The sequence below is a fragment of the Scyliorhinus canicula genome, chromosome 6 (genome assembly GCF_902713615.1).
Source record: "Scyliorhinus canicula chromosome 6, sScyCan1.1, whole genome shotgun sequence".
Lineage (NCBI taxonomy): Eukaryota > Metazoa > Chordata > Chondrichthyes > Carcharhiniformes > Scyliorhinidae > Scyliorhinus > Scyliorhinus canicula.
This window is the reverse complement of record NC_052151.1, coordinates 46651994-46660720: the sequence shown is the minus strand read 5'-3', so window position 1 is coordinate 46660720 and position 8727 is coordinate 46651994.

Below are 8727 nucleotides of genomic sequence, written 5' to 3'. Positions count from 1 at the left end.
TCCCCTCTCCTCCCCCTCCCCCCTCTCCTCCCCCCCCCTCTCCCTCTCCTCCCCCCCCCCTCCCCCTCTCCTCCCCCCCCCCCTCTCCCCCTCTCCTCCCCCCCCCCCTCTCCCCACGCCGGTACCCGTCCTCTCTCTCTCAACGCGCCACTTCTGCAGCGCATTAAAATGACACGTATGGCATCGGTCCGATGCTGGCCCCTCCGGGAACGGAGATTAGCGGCCTAAAAGAAGGCCCCGACGCCGGAGTCATCTGCACCGCTTTTGCTCGCCGGAAATCGGCGTCACGACGGTCCGCGGAGAATTTCGCCCCAGGTGAGCCAGGAAGGCAGAGAATGTCTAGATCAATAAGGTCACAAGGGGGTTTGGCAAGATTGGATGGTATTTATTGTAATGCAAGGAGTCTGATGAACAAGGCAGATGAATTGAGAGCACAGATTAAAACATGGGAGTATGATGTCACTGCTGTCACAGAGACATGATTCAGAGAGGGACATCTCATTTGTCCCGGCTACAGGATTTTCAGGCGAGACAGAGAAGGAGGTTAAAAAAAGGAGGGGGCGGTTGCTGTTGCAATTTTGATCAGGGAACCCATGACAGCAGTAATGAGGAATGGCATCTTAGAGGGCTCTTCAACTGAAGCCATATGGGTGGAACTTAAAAACCAAAAAGGAGCAATCACGTGGCTGAGAATGTTCAATCGACCTCAAACATTCTGAGAGAAATGGAAGAGTAGATATGAAGGCAAATTTCAGAGAGGTAAAAGGGTAGTGATAGTGGGGGATTTCAACTTCCATAACATTAACTGGGGTAGCCATAGTGTAAAAGGTTTAGAGGGAGCTGAATTCTTAAAATGCATCTAGGATAACGTTTTAAGCCAGGAGGTCCTACAAGACATTAATCTGCATTTGGAGAGGCAGGAATTAATTGAGAACAGCCAGCATGGTTTTCATAGAATTTAAAGTGCAGAAGGAGGTCATTCAGCCCATCCAGTCTGCACCGGCTCTTGGAAAGAGCACCCTACCCAAGGTCAACACCTCCACCCTATCCCCATAACCCAGTAACCCCACCCAACACTAAGGGCAATTTTGGACACTAAGGGCAATTTATCATGGCCAATCCACCTAACCTGCACATCTTTGGACTGCGGGAGGAAACCGGAGCACCCGGAGGAAACCCACGCACACACTGGGAGGATGTGCAGACTCCGCACAGACAGTGACCCAAGCCGGAATCAAACCTGGGACCCTGGAGCTGTGAAGCATTTGTGCTGTCCACAAGGCTACCGTGCTGCCCCTCACTGAGTTTTGTTCAGGGGAGGTCAAGTCTGACCAACTTGATTGAATTTTGTGAAGAGGCGACAGGTGTGTAGATGAGGGCAATGCATTTACGGTAGACTATTTGAACTTCAGCAAGCCTTTGATCAGGTCCCACATGGAAAACCGATAGTGATGGGATACAAGGGAATTTGGAAAATTGGTTCCAGAATTGACTAAGTGGCAGGAAGCCAGACAATGATGGTCGAGGTGTGTTTTTCTGGGTGTGTTTTTCTGACTACTTGCCCAGTGGGATCCTGCAGGGATCAGTGTTGGTGCCCTTGCTTTTGGTGGTTTGTACAAATAATTTAAACATAAATGTAAGAGGGTTGATCAGTAAGATCGCGGATAATATGAAAATTGATGGGGTGGTAAATCATGAGGAGGATAGCCTTAGATTACATGAAGATATAGACAGGTTGATCAGATAGGCTGATCAGTGGCAAATGGAATTCAATCCAGGTAAGTGTGTGGTGATGCACTTTGGCAGGACAAACAAGGCAAAAGGAATACATGATCAATGGCAAGATTCTAGGTCTCACCGAGGATCAGAGGGACTTGGTGTGCATGTACACTACTCCCTTAATGTAGCAAAGCAGGTGAACACAGTGGTTAAGATGGCATATGGTATACTTGCCTTTATTAGCTGTGGCATAGAATTTAAGAGCAGGTAAGTTATGCTAGAACTGTGGAAAACATTTGTTAGGCCACAGCTAGAGAATTGTGTTCTGGAATGCACATTCTCAGAGATATGTGATAGCACTGGAAAGAGTGCAGAGGAGATTGACCATAATGTTGCCTGGGCTGGAGAATGTTAGTTGTGAAGTGAGATTGGAACACTGGGATTGTTTTCCTTGGGGCAGAGGAGACTGAGGGAGTCTTGTTTTAGATGTATGAAATTATGGGGGGCAGAGGTAGAGTAGATTAGAAGAAACCTTTCCCCTTAGTGGAAGGATCAATGACCAGGGGACATCGATTTAAGGTGAGGGGCAGGTGGTTCAGAGGGGATGTGAGGGAAACCTTTTTCATCCAGACGGTGTTGGTACTCTGGATATCACTGCCTGGAAGGATGGTGGAGGCACGGACCCTCCTAACATTTGAGAAGTATTTAGATGTGTACTTGCAATGCCAATGATTGGATTAGAATTGATTTATTGTTATGTGTACTGTTTCAGATTCCAGCATCTACAGTAATTTGCTTTTCAATAAATTAATAAACGACTAACACTAATCAACTATTGTGGAGCTGCTGCAAATACATCTACCCTCCAGCATGACCTATTCCCAACTCCCAGACCACAAGGTCACGTGTTGTGTTTACAAGGCCACCAAGTGGTCGAAGGTTGGACATAACATTATGTACAAACTTGCCTTATGCATATCATCACGTCCACTTTCTTTTGTAAAAGAAAATTAATTACGTGCATTAAATTACTTCTACATTTCATCATGATATGCATAACTATATACATGTTGAGAATTATTTTTAAAATTTTACAGTGTGTTACAAGTTCAGCCTTTCTGGCTTGAACTTTGGACGGGATTCCCCCGCCGGGTCGGCGTGAATCCCACCCCGCTGCCCTGACGCCGGCTGCCCTATTCTCCAGCGCCATTTTTCAGCAGCCGGTTGGATTCCTCCCACGCCGGTCGGGGGCTGTTGACAGCAACCCCCCTGGCAATTCACTGGGCCCTATGGGCCAATTGGCCATCCAGTTTTGGCCAGTCCCGCTGGCATGAATTACTCACCTCATGCATGACGGGACCTGGCAAGTAATTGTGCGGGGCGGTCATGGGGGGAGTGCGTGGGGATCCGACCCCAGGTGGGCCCTCACAGCGGCCTGGCCCGTGATCGGGGCCTACCGATCCTGCGGGCGGGCTGTTTCCGTTGGGGCCTTTCTTCCTCTGTGCCGGGCCCCTATAGGGCTCTGTCACGTTGCCCGGGGGCCGGCACGGAGAAGAAACCCCGCGGATGCACGGAAATACACCGGCTGGTCCGCACATTTGCAAACGTACGCCAGCCCTTTGGCAGCAGGAACGACTCTGGCAGCAATCTAGCCCCCTGGAAGGTGGGGCTGTTGACGCCGGAGTCATTGGCGCCATTTTTCCCGCCGGCGTGGGGATATAGCCCCATTTTCAGAGAATCCCGCCCCTTATTCTTACAGATCTTCTCAGCACAGGTTCTTCACGTTCTTTAATATTTGTTGCTTGCATTTGATATTCTTCATGTATTGATGTATCATCCTCTTGTTGCGTTTGTTCCGTATATTCTTCAGATGTTTTAGAACTGTTTGCTTCATCTGGTGGCTGCATCACACATGACAATTCTTAGACTCATTGGCAAACCTCATTGTGGATTTGGATTGAAATCTCTCTCTTGCCCCCTTTTTTTTCAGTGTGGTTATTTCTCTGCTTCTGGATGAGCAAAGTTCTCAAACACTTGGAATTGAAGTATTTTGCACTCCATGCCTTTTGTTTGCTTCCTGCACTGTGTGCAGATGTTCACTCTCCTGCACCTTGTGCAGTTTCGTACTGTTGTATTGATGTCCCTGAGGATGCCCGGCCAATCAACTGTGGGCTGGATTCTCTGCTCTCTAACGCTGAAATGACGGCGAGTCTGCACGTTGGGCGACGGGGCTGAGAATCCGTTTTGGTGCCAATATCGGGTGCGGTGCCGTTGTTTGTATTCTCCGACTCCTGAAATGCGGCGGACTCCAGGAGTACACCGCATTGATTATCCACAGCCTCAGGCCATTGCCTGAGGCCCACCCCGTGATCCTCCATCCCCGACTGGCCAGGTTCCCGATGGCGTGGGACTCGCTTGGTCTCACCCCGTGAATGTACTGTGGCGGCTGTGGACTCAGTCCAGGGCCGCCACAGACGGGGGAGCACTGATCCGAGGTGGGTGGGGGGGGAGCTTCATTCAGGGCTGGGGGCAGTCTGGGGCGCGCATGCGGCCGAAGAGTGGCACTACTTTTGCAGTCTGGGTCTGCAGGCTGAGTCCGCCATGGAGCACGGCACGGCTGCTGCAGCCCGCCACTGTGCGCATGTGTGGCCTCGGAACGGGAAGTGCTTAGGTCCGTATTGACAGCTAGAGCTGCGAGCTCGACCCTGCCTCCCTGCTAGCCCCCAGCAAAACGGGGAATCGGTGGCCATTTTGCAGCAGTTTTCCTGGCATAAAAGACCACCGTTTTCACAGCGGCGTGGGGACTTAGTCTCCAAAACGGAGAATCCAGCCCTGTGTATTCTGATTTCTTTTTGCACTTTATCATTCCATAATGCTCACTCAACTTTGCTCTCACGTCGCTGAAACCAGAGCAGGATTCTCTGGGCCATCCTTCGTGAAGATATCCTCTCACCTTCTGCAACATTTGTTCCTTTTCAGTTTCTGTGGTAGTCACTACTGTTGTATATATATCGCATATGAGGTGTATTACGGTAATGCTCCTGTACAACAGGTACAGGGGTATATCCCTGCCTGCTGGCTCCGCCCGTTAGGTGGAGTATAAATGTGTGGGCTCTCCAAGCTGCAGCCATTTCAGCAGCAGCTGCAGGAGGCTCCACATCTCTGCGTAATAAGGCCTCGATTACACTCTACTCTCGTCTCGTCGTAATTGATAGTGCATCAGTTTCTTCTTTTAATTTGACATCGTGAACACAGGAGGTTCTTTGTGAGATTCTTTATTTCGCTTCTTTACACATAGCATCAAATTAACCCAGTCTAATAGCGCTGATAGGTCTTTGTTCAGTGCCTTTTACTTATGTATCATTGCAAAATGATTCCTGCCATTACAGATGTCAAATGTTTTTCTATAAGCAGGGCATTGTTGTGGCATATGCTGTTTGCCACATCACGGATACAAAATGGAGGATCGGGTTGACCGCTCAAAATGGCCACCCACACAGGGACCATGGGCAAAATTCTCCCCACCCAGCGGGGCGGGGGGTCCCGGCGTAGCAGATTGGCGCCAACCACTACGGCGTCGGGCCTCCCCAAAGGTGCGGAATTCTCCGCACCTTTAGGGGCTAGGCCCGCACCGGTGTGGCTCCCGCTCCGCCGACTGCCGCCAACGGCCTTTGGTGCCACGCCGCCCGGCGTCGGGGCTAGCCGAAAGGCCTTCGCCAGTCGGCATGAGTCCACGCATGCGCCGGAGCGTCAGTGGCCGCTGACGTCACCACCGGCGCATGCGCGGTGGAGGGGGTCTCATCCGCCTCCGCCATGGTGTAGGCCGTGGCAGCGGCGGAAGAAAAAGAGTGCCCCCACGGCATAGGCCCGCCTGCTGATCGGTGGCCCCGATCACGGGCCAGGCCACCGCGCCCCCCCCCCCAGGACCCCGGGGCCCACTCGCGCTGCCTGCTCCCGCCGGCATAGAGGTGGTTTAAACCACGTCGGCGGGTGAGGCCTGACAGCGGTGGGACTTCAGCCCATCGCGTCCTGGATAATCGCCACGGGGCGCAATTCCCTGCGGGGGGATGGAGAATTCCGCCCCATGTTTCTTATTCAGTTGCACCATCATATTAATGGCGTCTGCCACCTCTTCTGCCTTCACATCAAAATTAGGGAGATTCAACGTGTCATGCTGCTTTGCGGCAAGCTCACTAGCGTGACATATATGAATCGTACTTTCAAGTTGCAGGTCTGTTTCCAGCAGAAACTGCTCACGCACTTTATTATTGGAGATTACGAAAACTATCTAGTCTCATAGCATTGACGGCAGTGTGTTGAAGTTGCACAACTGCTTTCAATCACAAGTCAGTGAGGAAGCTTTTGAATGCCTCTCCCATGTTCTGGGTGCGCGTACAGAATATATAGCTCTCAATGTTTCGTTTTTTTCTCGGGGAGCAATGCTGATTGAATTGTTAAGCACTTCTTCGAAGATTTTGCTGTTAGCGTCGTTTTCAAATGCAAAAGTGTGAAGATCTCAATTGCTTGGGGACCTGCTACAGTGAGCAGCAATGCAATATGCCTCTCATCGGGCTGTGCCTACAGACTCAGGGCTGTAACATAAGTTTAAACTGTTGTTTAAACATCCTCCAATTCTCGTCTTCATTGCTGGTAAACCAAGACTGGTGAGGTGCCTTGATGCCTTCCATTCCAGTCTTCAAAATTTTACTGCGTGTTCATTAAATTTACAGTGCAGAAGAATGCCATCCGGCCCATCGAGTCTGTGCTGGCCCTTGGAAAGGACACCCTACTTAAATCGACATCTCCACCCTATCCCCATAACCCAGTAACCCCACATACCCTTTTGGACACCAGGGGGAAATTCAGCACGGGCTAATCTGTACATCTTTGGACTGTGGGAGGAAACCGGAGCACCCGGACGAAACGTGCGCAGACACGGCGAGAAGTGTAAACTCCACACAGGCAGTCACCTGAGGTCAGAATTGAACCTGGGACCCTGGAGCTGTGAGGCAGCAGTGCTGACCACTGTGCCACAGTGCTTCCCACATTGAGCACCAGATGCCTGTAGCCTCCAAGGCATTTGGAGCAAAGATGCATTTCCTTCCTTATCCTTTAATGGTTTGGATTCTTTTGTACAGAATTTTCGGGTTTTTGTTAAATAATCAAACCTGGTACCATGTCATGTTCTGTAGACTGGTCGAAGTGAATGATGAACTGCAGTTTAAATAATTTATTGTAGAACAACTGTGATGAGATAACTAGATTAAATAAAATAATAAATGACTAACACTAATCAACAGTTGTGGAACTACTGCAAATAGGTCTATCCTCCAGCACAACCTACTCCCAACTCCCAGACCACAGGGTCAGTGATGGGTTTACAATGCCACCTAGTGGTGGGAGGTCATGCATAACTGTATGTGCAAGCTTGCCTTATTCATACCATCACATCCCATCATGTATGAAAATAGGAAAGCATGCCAGCTGAATACCTCAATGGCCTTGACGACTTATAGGATCAGACAATGAGTTTAATCAGCTGATTGTAAACTGTACAAGGATGTGTGTATCCATATCGTAAATGTGTCTCCAAAGATAGAGAGCATGGTGAATACTGTGAAAGTCACTCAGTCATGTCTGTGATAATATGGAGTATGTCAGTTTGATCACCTATGTTTATGGAAAATTAAATTGAGTTTACACTGCAACATAACCATTGTAAGGAGATAATTAGAAATGATTGAGCATGGTTAAGTAAATTTTTGCAGGGTTTATGTCTGTTGTTCTGTTACCATTGTACATGTCTTTGCTTCATTGGAAATTATTGATGGTATGTGGTGAACAAGGTAAAGGTAGTGTACATGTGAAAGGTAATATACATGTCAAAGTGAATCACTGTATAGTAGGGTTCATACAGAAATCATGTGGATGGTGTCTCAGTAAAGACCTACTTTTGCATTGCTACATCTGCATGTTTTTGCATTGCTACAGCACAGTGGTTTGCACTGTTGCTTCACAGTACCAGGGTTCCAGGTTTGATTCCCAGATGGTTCACTGGCTGTGTGGAATCTGCACGTTCTCCCCGTGTCTGCGTGGATTTCCTCCGGGTGCTCCGTTTTCCTCCCACAAGTCCCGAAAGACTGCTGTTAGGTAATTTGGACATTCTGAATTCTCGCTCTGTGTACCCGTAGAGGTGCCGGAGTGTGGCGACTGAGGGATTTTCACAGTGACTTCATTAGTGGGCAGCACAGTGGTTAGCACATTGCTTCACAACTTCAATTCCCGGCTTGGTTCACTGTGCAGAGTCTGCACGTTCTCACCATGTGCGTGGGTTTCCTCCCGGTGCTCCGATTTTCTCCCACAGTCCAAAGTTGTGCAGGTTAGGTGGATTGCCGATGCTAAATTGCCCTTAGTGTCCAAAAACGGTTAGGTGGGGTTGCTGGGTTACGGGGATAGGGTGGAGGCATGGACTTAAGTGGGGTGCTCTTTCCTAAGGGCCGGTGCAGACTCCTTGGGCTAAATGGCCTCCTTCTGCACTATAAATTCTATGATAATTGTAATATAAACCTACTTGTGACAATAAAGATTATTGTTATTATTATCTACATGCATGTGTATATCTGTGGTTTAAGGTAACAAGATTAATTTATACAAGAAAGCAGCCCAACTGCATCTTATTGTCCAAAAACAATATTCCACAAGGGATTCCAGCCCATCATAAACAGTTCTCAGTCTACAGCTATTGCCACTGAGCCTTATAATTATGTTGAACAAAATGCAACTACATTTAACTATAGCTTCAAGGAGCATCTCCAATTACCTGCCAGGATGGCAGTGCCTGTAAATATTTTGTTTGAATTATGAAGCCAAATAACATTAGTTTCTTCAATGAATATTTATGTTAGTTTTAAAACTGCCTGCGGTGTTCTTTGCTGTTGCCTTGTCGAGATGATTTATGATATGCAGAGAATGCCTTTACTTACTTTTCATCGTGTCAGTATGTAGTGT